The sequence below is a fragment of the Equus caballus genome, chromosome 19, assembly GCF_041296265.1.
Source record: "Equus caballus isolate H_3958 breed thoroughbred chromosome 19, TB-T2T, whole genome shotgun sequence".
Classification (NCBI taxonomy): domain Eukaryota; kingdom Metazoa; phylum Chordata; class Mammalia; order Perissodactyla; family Equidae; genus Equus; species Equus caballus.
In genome coordinates, this window is record NC_091702.1 from 16,402,981 (window position 1) to 16,418,740 (window position 15,760).

The following is a 15,760-nucleotide window of genomic DNA, read 5'->3' on the forward strand; positions in this document are numbered from 1 at the left end:
GATTATTTTCACATGGCCCGTTAAATAACTTACTCTTGGCATAGCTAGTATTAGCAAAATATGTCCAAAGTTTCATAGTACTTATGATTTTGTGTTGTAAAATGTACCTGAGAGGGAGGTTCTCTTATGAAAGAAGGAGCTGAAAAAGAATCAACAGGTAGAGAACCTCGGGAGTTCTAATCTGATGCGTTAGGGACTATAGCCTCCACCTCCTCCCCACCATTTCCAATACATAGCAAAAAATTATATGTAATTTTCTATTATAGCATGGTGACATATATGACACATATGCATTTGTGTCATGATGACATATATGCCATGATGACATATATGACAGCAGCACGAGATTGCTGTTGCCAGGGTATTAGGATGTTTCTGGAGTGAATCCACTGAGCCCTGGAACTGAAGTCTTGTGCTTTATCCAGACAAATAGCAATGAATAGTGTGGTTAAGATGGTGCTGGAAAAAGTTCATTCCATCTCATCCACTATTTTGTTTCTGGATTTAGAGTTCCCACAAGCTTGCACAGGAAATACACTATTCAAAGAACTAGGTGGCAAAAAGAACTTTTGTAATAATACAGAGTTGTAACTATTTTTACCATTGCTCACCCATCTTTAAATGAATACATATCATTTACAAAAGCCTGAGAATCAAGATAGCTTAATTTGGCTGACTTAGGGTTGAAGAAAGAAATTAGAAATTGTTGAGGGGCCAGGCCTGTGGCGTAGTTGTTAAGTTCTCATGCTCCGTTTCAGCATCCTGGGGTTCGCTGGTTTGGATCCTGGGTGCAAACTAGCACTGTTCATCAAACCATGCTGAGGCTGCATCCCACATAGAAGAACTAGAAGAAACTACAACTAGGATATACAACTATGTACTGGGGGGCTTTGGGGTAGAAAAAAAATAAAGAAGAAGATTGGCAACAGATGTTAGCTCAGGGTCAATCTTCCTCACCAGAAAACATAAACAAAAAAAACAAACCATTGAAAAATACCAGAGGCTATAAGCTTCATCAGTGATTGGACTTTGGGGGTCACCTATTATAAATTTACAATGTCTAAAATAGTGATGCTTTTAAAGGAGGCACTCAATGAGTGTTTGTTACATCAATTAGTGAATGCATATTTGAGTTTGTGCAAAAGAAGTTGTAGCAATGTGTACCTGAATGAGTACTTGCAGTAATCCTTTGCAGAAGCAACGTTTTTAAACAAACTTTTGTTGTGATGAAGGGAGTAGGTGATTTAAATATTTGCATAGTCAATTATTATCCTCTTTTCTATGAGCTCAATTAGTTTTATACCTGATTGGAACTCAGGTATAGAAAACAGGATTCTGCTCAATGGACATCTGTCTGCATTAGACACATTCAGAAGGAGATGCAAGTAGAAATTCAGCTCCTTAGAAAAACTACTAAGTTTAGTGGTCCCCAAAGTTGGAGTGTGCATGTTATAATTTCTAAGTTTTTATTTTAAAACCTTTTCTTAAATAGGCAGCCATGTGTCAGTGCAGTATATCAAGTATCTTCAAGTAACACTGAAGAGTACCCATATTCACTCATTTCCTTTTAGTATATTTTAGCCATTTTTAGTTCATGGTCGACCCAAAGCCATGGATAGTTAATTTTACATGAACAAGTAGATTAATAGTAGAGTATTTATAATACTGTGGAAGAGGATGTGGTATAACCAAAACTATTTTTTATCACTCAGAGATTTACATGTTATCTTATAATGGAATAGTCAAACAAAGATTTTAAATCATAATGCGTTATATATTTTTTGGCTACAAAAACTCACATGTTCCAAATTTTCTGACAATTTCCTTGATATCACATAGCTAAAATGTTGTCTATAGTAGTTTACTAGGCAGATATTAGAAATGACCAAATACTCTTTGAGACAAAAGATTAATTTCAAAAATACATGAGAAAGCAATCATTTTTCAAAGTGACACCTACTGTGGACAAAACTTTTTGAAAATAAATACCTGGAAATATGTTCATTACTGTTTATTCCACTTTTAAAATGATGTAATATTCATCTATAGAAACAGTATTTTCACATTAAAACTTAAAAATATAACTTTTCTTACCTGCTTAAAAATCTTCTAATTGCATTTTCAGTGTAATTTGAATCTGTTTGTTGAACTTGGAGAAATATAACAACTTTTGATTAGTTTACAAGAACAACCAAAGGGAAGATGAAAACCAACCAGCTGAATTCACCAAAACCTTGGCAAAGTAGATAGACAAGATTGAGAAAAAACATAATATTTATTAAGAACAGCCAATGGCGATCTTCAGTAATTTATTTCTGTGTATGTTCATGCGCTATTTTTTTCAAGTGTGACAATGGGATCAATTCAAGCAAATTTAGGACCAGAACTTCAAATTACTGCATCACAACATGTTAAATCAAGAACATTATGTCACACTGAATTTCTCTGAAAAAGTAATAGTTGCTCTGGAACAAGACAGTTTTTGTGGAGTTAAAATATCAAATATTTATTTCAACATTTTTCTTCCTTGTAATATTTTCATTTTTCTGGTGTTTACTGAAGTAATACATAGATGTAATTCTCAAATAAACACACACACAGTGATTAGGATGTATATTCAAGTCTTTAGTTGATAGGAATACATGTCAGAAGTGGAGACACTTATCAGTTATCCGATCTCATGCTACATTATGTGCAAGGATCTCTAAAGCAGCAAGAACAGTGAGCTCAGAGGGAAAGCATTTCTGGGACCAAGGTAGATTGAGGAAGACTTCAGCAGGCATTCACCAGACAAATTAAAACACCAGCTTGACATTTTTCCATTTTCCTCCCCATTCCCTTCCCTCCACATGTGCAAATATTTATGGCTTCCAAAACATAAATGTCACAAGTTTTTAACCAGTATTTGGTGAGATAAAGCAGAGGTTAGGATTCTAATACAGTAAAAATGACTCCAGAGCCAGTGTTTTTAAAGACCAATCCATTTTTTCTTCTTTATTTCTAACACTGACAACTATTTCACACTCTTGTCAAAATTTATTATTAAAATGCCGTGTTTTTATTGTGAATGTTTTCAGTGTTTCCTTATTGAGCAAGATGTTGGCTGCTAATTTGAATTGATATTGACATAAAGTTATATAAAGATATAGTAACAAATATTGCTTGTTTTCTTAGATATTTACAGGAAGTTAATAAAAACTGGTTGTTTTTATCTATAATTTAATCTTTCTTTCTTTCTTTCTCATTGAGATAATATTGGTTTATTATTATGTAGGGTTCTGGTGTACAAAATTATTATTAAGCATCTGTATATGCTAAAACATAATCACCACCAGAAGTGTAGTTTGCATCCATCACCACATAATTGACCACCTTTACCCATTTCACCCTTTCTCCACCGCTTTTCCCCTCTGGTAACCACCAATCTATTGTCTGCTTCTGTGAGCTTATTTTCGTTTTCTTTTTTATGTTTCACCTGAGTGAAATCATACGGTATTTGTCTTTCTCCGTCTGATTTATTTCACTTAGCATAATGCCCTCAAAGTCCAACCATGTTCTTGCAAATGGCAAGATTTCATCTTTTTATGACTGAGCAGTATTCCATTGTATGTACAGACCACCTCTTCTTTATCCAGACATCTGTTGATGGGCACTTAGTTTGTTTCCTTGTAATGCTGCAATGAACACAGGAATGCATATATCTTTTCAAATTAGTGCTTTTGTATTCTTTGGATAAATACCCAGGAGTGGGATAGCTGGATCATATAGTAGTTATGGTCTTCAGCTTTATATAGAGAGATCTCTATACTGTCTTCTGTAATAGTTGCACCAATTTACATTCTCACCAACAGTGTATAAGGATTCCCTTTCATCCTCTCCAACACTTGTTATTTCTTGTCTTTTTGATAATAGCCATTCTAATGGGCATGTAGGTATATCTCATTGTGGTTTCGATTTGCATTTTTCTAATAATTAGTGATATTGAACATCTTTTCATGTACCTGTTGGCAATCTGTGTGTCTTCTTTAGAAAAATATCTATTCAGATCCTCTGTCCATTTTGTAATCAGGTTGTTTGTATTTTTTGCTGTTGAATTGTATGAGTTCTTTATATATTATAGATATTAACCCCTTATCAGATATATGATTTGCAAATATGTTCTCCCATTTGGTAGGTTATCTTTTCATTTTCTTGCCAGTTTGCCTTCTGTGCAGAAGCTTTTTAGTTTGATGTAGTCCTGTTTGCTTAATTTTACTCCTGTTTCCCTTGCCTGAGGAGACATATCCAGGAAGACATTGCTAAGACCAAGGTCAAAAAGCATACTGCATATATTTTCTTCTAGGAGTTTTGTGGTTTCAGGGCCTACACTTAAGTCTTTAATCCATTTTCAGTTAGATTTTGTGTATGGCGTAAGACAGTGGTCTACTTTCGCTCTTTTGCATGTGGCTGTCCCGTTTTCCCAGCACCATATATTGAAAAGACTTTCCTTTCTATTGTGTGTTTTTTACTCTTTTGTTGTAAATTAGTTATCCATATATATGTGGGTTTACTTCTGGGCTCTCAGTTCTGTTTCATTGATCTGTGTGTCTGTTTTTCTTCCAGCATCATGCTGTTTTTATTCTTACAGCTTTGTAGTATAGTTTGAAATCAGGGAGCATGACACTTCTGGCTTTGTGTTTTTTCTCAGAATTGCTTTACATATTCAGGGTCTTTTGTAGTTCCATACAAATTTTAGGATTTTTCATTTTATTTCTGTGAAAAAAATGCCATTGGGATTTTAACAGAGATTGTATTGTATGTGTAGATTTCTTTAGGAAATAAGGACATTTTAACAGTTAATTCTTCCAATCCATGAGCACGGAATATCTTTCCATTTCTTTTTGTCTTCTTCAATTTCTTTCAGTAATGTCTTATAGTTTTCAGTCTCCAGGTCTTTCACCTCCTTGGTTAAACTCATTCCTAGGTATTTTGTTCTTTTTGTTGAAATTGTAATTGGGATTGTTTTCTTAATTTCTGTTTTTGATAGTTTGTTGTTAGTGTATAGAAACACAATAGGTTTTTGTGTGTTGATTTTTCACCCTGCAAATTTTATTTTACTATCTGTAATAGTTTGTTGGTGCAATTTTTAGGGTTTTCTACATAGAAAATCATGTTGTCCACAAATAGTGACAGACTCACTTCTTCCTTCATAATATGAATGCCTCTTAATTCTTCTTACTTATTTGCTCTGGTTAGGACTTCTAGTATGATGTTGAATAAAAGTTGCGAGAGTGAGCATCCTTGTCTTCCTGATCTTAGAGAAAAACTTTCAGTGTTTCACTGTTGAGTATGATGTTAGTGTAGGTCTGTCATATATTTTGAGGTACTTTCCTTCTATACCCATTTTATCAAGAGTTTTTATCATAAATGAATATTGAGACTTATCAAATGCTTTGTCTGCAACTATTCAGATGATTATATGATTTTTATCCTTTCATTTGTTAATGTGGTATATCGCAAAGATTGATTTGTGTGTGTTGAGCCAATTTGCTAATATTTTGTTGAGAATTTTTGCATCTGTGTTCATCAGAGATATTGGCTGTAATTTTCTTTTTTTGTGTTGTCCTTGGCTGATATTCTTATTAAAGTAATGTTGGTCTCATAAAATAAATTAGGAAGCATATTCTCTTCTTCAATTTTTGGGAGAATTTCAGAAGGATAGGGATAAATCTTCTTTGGACATTTGGTATAATTCACCAGTGAAGTCTTCTGGACTTTTGTTTTTTGCGAGGTTTTAATTACTATTTCAATCTCCTTTGTAGTGATTGGTCCTCTCAGACTTTTTATTTCTTCATGGTTCAATCTTGGAAAATTGTGTGATTCTAAGAATTTATCTATTTCTTCTAGATTTTCTTTTATCCTCCTTTATATTTCTGTGGTATCCATTGTAACTTCTTCTCTTCATTTCTGATTTTATTTATTTGAGCCTTCTCTCTTTTGTTCTTGGTGAGCCTAGCTAAAGGTTGTCAGTTTTGTCTATTTTTCAAAGAACCAGAACTTAATTTCATTGAACTTTTTTATTATCTTTATAATCTTTTTCATTTATTTTTTCTCTGATTTTTATTACTTCCTTCCTTATACTGATTTGGGGCTTCATTTGTTATTGTTTTTCTACTTCCTTTAGGTGAAAATTTATATTGCTTACTTTAGATTTTTCTCGCTCTTGAGGTAAGCCTGTTTTGCTACAAACTTCCCTCTTCTTATAGCTTTTGCTGAATCACATAGATTTTGCAATGTCATATTTTCATTTGTCTCCCTGTAGTTTTTTTATTTCTGTTTTGATTTATTCATTGACAAAATAGTTGGTCAGCAGCATATTGTTTAATATCTACATATTTGAGAATTTTTTCTGTCTTCTTCTTGTTGATTTCTAGTTTCATATTGTTATTGTCTGAAAAGATGCTTAATATGATTTCCATCTTAAATTTATTGAGACTTGTTTTGTTTCCAAACATATGGTCTATCCTTGAGAATGTTCTATGTGCACTTGAGAGCAATGTGTGTTCTGCTGCTTTGGGGTAAAATGTTCTGTATATATCTATTAAGTCCATCTGATCTACTGTGTCATTTAAGGCCAATATTTCCTTGTTGACTGTCTGACTGGATGATCTGTCCACTGATATATGTAGAGTGGTAAAATCTCCTACTCTTATTGTATTGCTGTAAATTTCTTCTCTTAGGTATGTTAACAGTTGCTTTGTATATTTTGGTGCTCCTAAGTTGGGTGTGTATATATTAATAAATGTTATGCCTTCTTGATGATTTTCACTTTTATGACTATATAATTCATCTTTGTTTCTTGTTACCATTTTTGGCTTGAAGTTTATTTTGCCTGATATGAGTATTGCTAGATCTGCTTTCTTTTGACAATCATTTGCTTGGAGTACCACCTTACACACCTTTACTTTGAGCATATGTTTGTCTTTAGAGCCAAGTTGAGTCTCCTGAAGGAAGCGTGTGGTTGGATCTTGTTTTTTAATCTATCCAGCCACTCTCTGCCTTTTTATTAGTGAGTTCGATCCATTTACATTAGAGTGATTATTGGTATAGGAGGACTTACTACTTGCAGTTTATCTTTTATTTTCTGGTTTTTCTATATCTCCATTGTTTCTTTCCTCTTGTGTTTCTTTTTGCCATTTGGTGGCTTTCTATAATGTTTTTCTCAGTTTCCTCTCTTTTTATGTTTTGTGTCTCTCCTCCAGATTTTTGTTTTTTAGTTGCCGTAAGGTTTCTATACAATGTCTCACAGATAAAATAGTCCTTTATTTGCTGATAGCATCTTATCTTTATTTGCCTATATGAGTTCCATCTTATTCCTCCTCCTCTTTTTGTTGTGACAAATTTCCCTTTTTATATTGTGAGTTCATTGCCATATTGAAGTGACTTCAGACCATTTTAATGCCCCCCCTTAACCTTAATGCTATAATAAAGTGTTTAACGCCCTATTCTGTGAAAGTTTTGAAATTTTCTGATTCTATTTATCACCTTACTCATAGTTTTGTGTTCTTTTGCCTCTGGTTGAAGAGTTCCTTTCAACATTTCTTGTAAGGAAGATCTAGTGGTGGTGAACTCCTTCAACTTTTGTTTGTCTGGGAAAGCATTTATTTCTCCTTTATATCTAAAGAACAACTTTGATGGATAGAGTATTCTTGACTGGCAGTTTTTTCTTTCACTATTTTGAATATGTCATTTCACTCTCTCGTGGTCTGTAGAGTTTCTGCTGATAGCTTAATGGAGTTTCCTTTGTAGATTACTAATGTTTTTCCTCTGGCTGCCTTTACAATTCTTTCTTTGTCTTTGAATTTTTCCATTTTTAATATAATGTGTCTTGAAGAAAGTCTTTTTGCTTTGAGATAATCAACTTCATAGACTTGTATATCCAGTTCCTTCTGCAGGTTTGGGAAACTCTCAGCTAATATTTCTTTCAATAAACTCTCTGCTCCCTTCTCTCTCTTCTTCTTCTGGGATACCCATTTTCCTCATATTTTTTCTATTTGAGTTTTTCTAATTGATTTGGATTTTTTGTAGAATTTCTTCATTTTTTAAAAATCTTAGTTCTCTCTCCTCTTCCACCTGAATTATTTCTGATTCTATTTGAGAGCTAGTACTTTCTACCTTCCATTGTCTTTGCCAGAGGTGTCATTGGTGCCCTCATTTTGCTACTTGTGCCTCTGAGGTCCATGATACTTTATTGCTAGGATCGTGAGTGCCAATTCCACATCCAGGGTTGTCAAGTTCACAGGCTCTGTCACCACTGGTTGGGGGGCTAGGGTTGCAGATGCTGCTGTGGCTTGACAGGACCAGGTTTGTGGGCTCTGCCACCACTGCAACCCAGTTTTCTGTGGCCTTGAGTGCTGTTGCAGCCAGTAGGCTGGAGTCATGTGTGTTGCCTCTGCTGCTACTTCCAAAATTTCTGGGGGTTCTGGCACCACCACTGCCAGAGTACTGGGTTTTCAGGCATTGCTCCAGGCTAGGGTCCCCAGAGACACCACTACTGCCATGAGAGGGATATCTGGGTTGTGTGTGCTGCCTGGAGCCTCCAGTCACAGGTGCCATCATGGTTTTCAGACCTTCTGCTCTTATGTACCACCACAATTCCTGGAGCCTCTGTTCTTGGGTGCTGCTGCCACTGCTAGGGGATGGGGAGAGTCTGGGACTCAAGTGCTGCCACACTTCCTGGATCCTCTCATTGTGGGCACCCTGATGGTTCCTGAAGCCTCAGGTCTTGGATGCTGCAACAGTTCCCAGAACCTCAGGTTGCAGGTGCTGCCACCCCTGCCAGGGACACCAGGGTCTTGGATGCTTTTGCCATTGCTGGGAGGGTTGGGTCTGCAGGCACTGCTGCCATAGTCAGGGGAGGAAGATAGGCTGGGTTATGGGCACCACTGCAGTTTCTGGAGACTCCAGGTACAGGCACTTCAGCAATTCCTGGACCCTCTATTTGTGGGTTCCATGGTGGTTCCTGGGGCCTCTGTTTGCAGATGTTGTCTCAGTTCTTGAAGCTTTCATTTGCAGGTGTTACTGCAGTTTCTGGAGCCTTTAACGGTGTGTACCACCTTGGTTCCTGGAGCCTCCAGTCTTGGGAGCCACATGCTGCGCCCCTGGTTCTGCCACCTCCATGAGGTTTAGTGCCTCCACATTCAGATGTACAGATGTATGGCTCTCTCAGGCTTTTGGGTATGCTGTGCAGACAATCCTTTGTTGATCTGTGGATGTCCTACTGGTTGTAACTTAGAGAGGAGAGACAAAGCAAACAACTCTCTCTGCCATAATTCTGACGTCACTCCTCTCATCTTATATTATATGTATGTTATAAGCTTGTTCCTTCATGGAGCCATTAGATTTATTAATTTGCTAAATATACTAGGGAGCCATCCTTGCCTTCTCAGTGTACTTACTTAGTCATAATATATTATTATTCTTAATATAAGGTAGATGAAATTTAATAATACTTTATAATTTATGTCACTAGTCATAAATGGGTGTGTGTGTTTATTCTATATTCATCATCCTGTTTTAAATTTTGCCTTGTACATCTTGCTTATTTTCTTTCCCTATGTAGTAGAACATTTGAATAGCATTTTTTTTATATTTTCAATTTGAAAGAACTCACCTATGAAATAATTTCGCACAGTGTATTTAAATGGGGTGAAATTTTTAACAATATACTCATTTTATTTAGAGGTTATTGTACTCTTCAGGTTTTCTAAACCTTCTAAAATTAATTTTGGAATTTCACATTTTCTTAGAAAACTAACATTTTTATCTAAATGTCCAAATTTATTTTATAAAATTGTATGAAATTATATTTGTCTGTGTTCCTTTATTTACCTTTTACGTATTTGAATTTAAATCCTTTAACAGCTTGACTGAGATGTAATTAACATATCATGCAATTCTTCCATTTAAAGTGCATCATTCAATGGTTTTTAATATACTCACAGAGTTGTACAACCACCATCACAATTTAATTTTGGAACATTTTCATCACTCCAAAAGAAAAGCCAGTACAAATTAGCAGTCACTTTCTATTTCTCTCCTTACCACCAGGCCTAGTCAAACTCTAATCTAATTTTTCTCTTTCTAGATTTGACTCTTATGGATATTTCATATAAAAGTAGAAAGATAATTGTAGCCTTTTGCATCTGGCTGTTTAAATTTAGTGTCATATTTTCAATGCTTATCTTTGTTGTAGTATGCATCAGTACTTTATTTCTTTTTATGATGAGTGATATTCTGTTGTATGTAGATGCCAAATTTTGCTTATCCAGTCATCCATTAATTAGTATATGAGTTGTTTACATTTTTTCATTGTTGTGAATAATACTGCTATGAATAATCCTATATAAGTTTGTTTTAATTTTTCTCATTTATGTACCTAGAAGTGGAATTGTGGGATCAAATGCAATTTTTTTTAAGGTTGTGGTAATGATATTAGTTTAGAAATTCAATAAGAATAGATCTTAGAACATTTATTGGATTCTTTTCTTCCTTCATACTTTAAAAAAGTAAATAAATTTCTTCTGCTTTTCATATGATGAAATTCGAAGAATAAATATACATTAATGAATTAATATATATTTCTGGAAGACATTTTAAATTGTGCTTATCTATGTGAGATCCATATCGATTTGTTATAGGGAAATGAGCTATGATTTTTTTTCTTATTTGGTTCAGAATTGCCATGCAAGATATGAACTTGAGACATATAAGGAATTAAGAGTTTAAGCTTAGGGAACTGATAAATCTCCATGTGGAAAGTAGACAGTATCAAACAAAAATTATTCTGTTATCTGTGTGCCAAGTTGCAAATGATTTTATAGTTTTCATCAAGGTAATTGATATATCCTAGAATGCTGTGATCTTACTGTTGAATTCTTTTCCAAATGAATATTTTTAGATTCTGTTGTTGGGTCCTTAGGATGTATGTATATACATATGTGTTTGTATCTGCTGTCTACACACAAACCACACATTCACTCACACAGAAGATATTTTATATATATATGTGTGTAAATCTATGTATATACATGTGTGTATATATGTGTGTGTGTATATATATATATATTTAAATAGATAAAACATGTCAAGACATTAATCTCAAAAACTTAACAGGTCCGAAACAAATGAAGTTATTTTTGCCTCTCTGTACAATGTCTTTTTTCACCTTTCTTAGCAATTTTATTAAAAACCACCAAAATACTTAAGATTGTATAAAACAGAGCACTATGAATCATCTCAATTCTTTTCTTTCCTACAGGATCCTGCATGGTCTAGATTCTGCTTGTTACAGAATCACACCATTTTACTTCCCACTCATCAGTTTTGTGGTCAATCCATACTGGCCTTTTATGAAATACTCAGGTATCATTCTTCTATTGCTGCCTGGAATGCTTGATCGTCATCTTCTTGTTCTCCAAGAATCAAGTAGTTTCTGTCCTTGATGACCAGAATCTCTAGGGCAATAACCTCATTTTTAACCCTGTTTATCTCCTTCAGAGCACTCATCAGCATGAAGAAATATTTTGTTTAATTTTTTTGTCTCTTTTCTACACTAAAACACACGCTCCAGTAAGGAAAAACATTATGTCTACTATGGTCACCTTGCAGAATTATTGACATTAGAAATCATAGAATAAACAATTGTGAACTGAAAACATAAAATAAAAAAATAGTGTCATGAGGGCTAATTTCCTGGGAATCTATAGGAATATTAATAAACAAATGAGTAAGCAAATAGCAAACTATCACCTCAGACTCAAAATGAATAAAATTCCCTGTCCTTTTCAAATAACATATTCTTGTTTCCATATGTGCAAATTGCTAAGAAAAATATAAAGTACATCTTCGTTAATTTCAAAGAATTTACAAAGGTAAAAAATTCCTTTGAAAGTTAATATTAAATGTAAATTAAGTCTGAAGAATTTTGTTTTTTTTAGGCAGTGATTATGAAAGATGTATAAGATGTGTCCTTAAAATAATCAAACATTCACAAAGTAGAGAGAATGGTAAATAGTGACAATGCAAGACCACACGTTTTTCCTAAGTATGCTGACATTGTTCAAAATATCTCTGTAGTGAAATGCTCTCCTGCTATGTTCAAAATATTTCTTGATCTTCTCTTTTGAGATTGTTCTCAGAGGCTGCAGCACATTCTTTTCAATATTATCTGTCATGGAAAATGTTTACCATTTAAAGGTGGATTCAATTTTTGGAAACCACACAACCAACTTTGAACCAAGTTTGCTGAATATGAGAGTGATTAAGTTGGAAGATACTTTTTAAATAAAAGAAAAACAACATAACTAAAGTAATATGAATAACTTCATGGTCAGCTCACAAAACTGACCTTGAACTAAATCCCAAGAAAGAAATTTCAAAGATTTTCAGTAAAAGAGCAATAATACTGGAAAAATTTTCTTGCTTCATAAATGTGACTTACAGAGGTCTAGTAAGTCTGTCTAAAACTTAAACTCTCCCTATTAGCAATATTCTGTTGATATTTTGAACTACATTGTTAACTGATTTAAAACCTCAAAGGTCATGACTTGTACGCTTCAATAATTTGAGTGTATTTACTGGGGAATTATAACGGATATACTTTCCTAAATCACTTATGGAAACAGAAAAACTGAAAATTCTTGTTAGAGGGTTTGATGGTCTTTCTAAATGTGAGAATAGCCACTGCAAATTGGTGAGATAACTGCTATTTTATTTTTCCTTAAAAATTTTAATAAATAAATAAAATATATGATAAAATAAAAACAACAAAAACAAATATTTAATAATTGAAAGCTCTAATTCAGTTCCTCAGTATATCAAAATTTAGTTGTGAAATTTTTCAAATGCTAAAATGATTCATCTTTTACAGAAAGTTAGTAATTATCAGAATTGTTTGTTATATAGCTGATCTTATACTCAATGTAGAGATTAAAATATAGAGATTGCATAATAAAATTTATGTCCAATACATAGATTAAACAACCAAGATTTTAAGAATAAAATACTTTAAGAATAGTATACTAGTCAAAGAACTTAATTGCCAGCATGAGAAACCAATTCTTTCTAATGTAAAAGATATTAGATTTATTAAATGATAAGTAACTAAGAACTCAGCCTATCTGACCAGGAGAAGTCTGGTTTGAATGTTTGCTTGATGATGACTCCAATGAATATTGAATACAGGAGACATCTAGCAGCCAATTTCAACTGCCTCTTCTCCTTTGTATCACATTTTTTCCAAACTCAAATTCTTGGGCAGCAGCTCCTGATTGACTAAAGTTTGCCATCCTTGCAAGCCCATTAGCTTCCAGGATTCTGGAAGAATTAATAGAATTAATACCTAGTATGACCTCCGTAGTCTGAATAGGTTCTTGTCTTTACATCAAGTCACACAGAACCAGATTGCCAAATTTAGCAATACATTTAAATGGCAGAGGATTAAAAAAAAAAGAAAGAAAGCAAATTTCAACTACTGCTCTTTTTATTGGAAGTATTTCAAGCAGTACGTCTGCTTAGACTTGGCTTCTCCTGGGGATTTGGTTTATGTCTGTTTCACACGTCTCTGATGCTCCTCGGACCAGCACTCTGGTTGGGGTAAATTCTTCTTATGGTGATGGCAGAAACAGAAGGCATGGGGAAAATACACAAAAGCTCTTAAGATCTAATTCTGAAAATAGCACAAAAACTCTGATTCTTATGTACTCTGCTGGCCAGAGCAAGTCAAATGTGCAAGTGAAAATGATAAGAAATAGAAAACCATATGGTAAAGATGAAGATGTAGATTTGGGGACAATAATTAAATCTGCTACAATGTAACCCTCAGAGAAACTAACCAGAAACAATGAGAGAGTAACTTCTTTGGGGAGTGGTATCAGAAGAGAGGAAAGATGAGGTGGAAGATTGTGCTTTTCATCCTAAGCCATTCTGTACCATTTTGATTCATAGAACATTTGCATGTTTTACCTTATTGAACAGAAAAAAAAGCATACAAGAACAAAACATATATGATTATTTAAAAAAATGAAAGAGAATAACAAATGACTTTTTTTAGACATTTGCATATCTTTATTATTAGAAAATGTAAAAAATTCTTGAAACCAAATTTTAGATATTTCTTTTTTATGCATCTGTCTTATTAAGTTACTGGAACCATAATTAATCCAGTTTATTTTACCAAAGGATTTTTTTAGACATTTTTATAAAAATAATATGGAAAAGGATTTTGACAGAAATGTAGGTTGAAAATAATACGAAATTGTATAATGTTATGATTATATTTAACACAAATTATGCGTAGGGTGATTTTTATGAGAATATCGTTCTTTCATTTTGATTTTACTGATTTTATGCTATTCTGTTACTTTTGTAGGAGAGGAAGACCTTTCCTCTACCCGCTGTGGGTTCTTCTGGCTGGAGAATGAATTAAATTCACATGAGACAGAATAATAGGAGAAAATTAAACAAAGCTTTATAGCATGTATACATGGGAGAGGCTCAGGCAACCTGAGCAACTCGTCAAAATGGCCAAAGCCACCACCTTAAATATCATCTTCAGCTAAAGATAAAGGAAGATGTTGGTGGTGGGGGGAGTCAGTTACAGGAGGTTACCAGACAAGCACAGTAAACAGGAGTAAGCTTATTATGCAGATTTAAGTTCTTGCCTTCTGCCTTGATTAAGAGTTTCTAGAGATAAGGTCAGCCCCTCTTCTTCCTGGTACAGAGAGGGAGACACCTTTACAGATGGAGATTTCCCTTACAAATGTAAATGTATCTTAACAAAGGGTAAGGAAATTCTACTGTTCAGTTTCTTTCCTTTCTGCAGTTTTTACAAGTAACCAGCCCAAAATAATCCTCATGCCAAGGAGACATATCTTGGGGTGGCTAATTCCAGTCCCCCATACTTTTATACTGCAATTATTCCAGTTAAATATTAAATCATATACAGTAAGCAACACAGGAACAAAATGTTATCATTAGTAGAGAAAGAATTTATTTTCAATGTCTCATAATGCCTATTTACTTTTACAAAGCCTTCTAATTTCTAAAAGGAAACTGCTTCTTAGAAGAACCAAGGTGTAAAGAGGTAGTTTGGAAAATGACATATAGTTTAATAAAATGACATAAAAATACGTTGAAATCCATCTGTTCCAAGTCTTATGAGTCTTTTCATTTATAATGGTGAATCTTTATTGGGAGGTGCTATTTTCCAGACCCTTGATAACAAGTGTTTCTCATGTGTTATTGATGCGTGGTCGGTGATGCAAGGAGTCGAAAGAAAGATTTCTTGGACTCTCAAGATCTGGCAGTAGTGCTCTTTTATTTAGAGAATAGTGTGGAATAGCATGGGGACGGGACCCATGGGCAGGCAGAGCTGCCACTGCTGCTGCGTGGGGACAGGGCCCACGGGCAGGAGGAGCAACTGCTGCTGCTCCGAGTTGAGGCTTACGGCTAATTTTATAAGGCATGGATATGTGAGTCATCTCTTTACAAGACCAAGGAAAGAACATGAAAAAAAGTTAAAATGGTATCAGTGCTGGTAGGGTCCGGCCATTGGGCGGTCCCACAACTTTTAGATAAGAATCAAACCGGGTTGAGTAAATGGCAGAAGTCACCGCTCAAATATTATCTTCAGCTAAAGACAAAGGAGGATTTTGGTGTGGGGGGTCAGCTACATGAGGTTGCCAGACAGTAAACAACTTAAGTTCTTGCCTTCCCCATT

The 15,760-nt window shown here is 34.3% G+C and overlaps 1 long non-coding RNA gene across 2 annotated transcripts in view; it reads left to right on the top strand.

Annotated features, from left to right (window-relative positions):
- Positions 1–15,182, top strand: part of LOC138918956 (uncharacterized) — a 75,388-nt gene extending 60,206 nt beyond the window's left edge. For both annotated transcript variants that reach the window (XR_011428738.1, XR_011428739.1), the window contains 2 exons: positions 11,300–11,403; positions 14,411–15,182. This is a non-coding gene — a long non-coding RNA (uncharacterized lncRNA). The remainder of the gene's footprint in view (positions 1–11,299; positions 11,404–14,410) is intronic.
- The last annotated feature ends 578 nt before the right edge of the window (positions 15,183–15,760 follow it).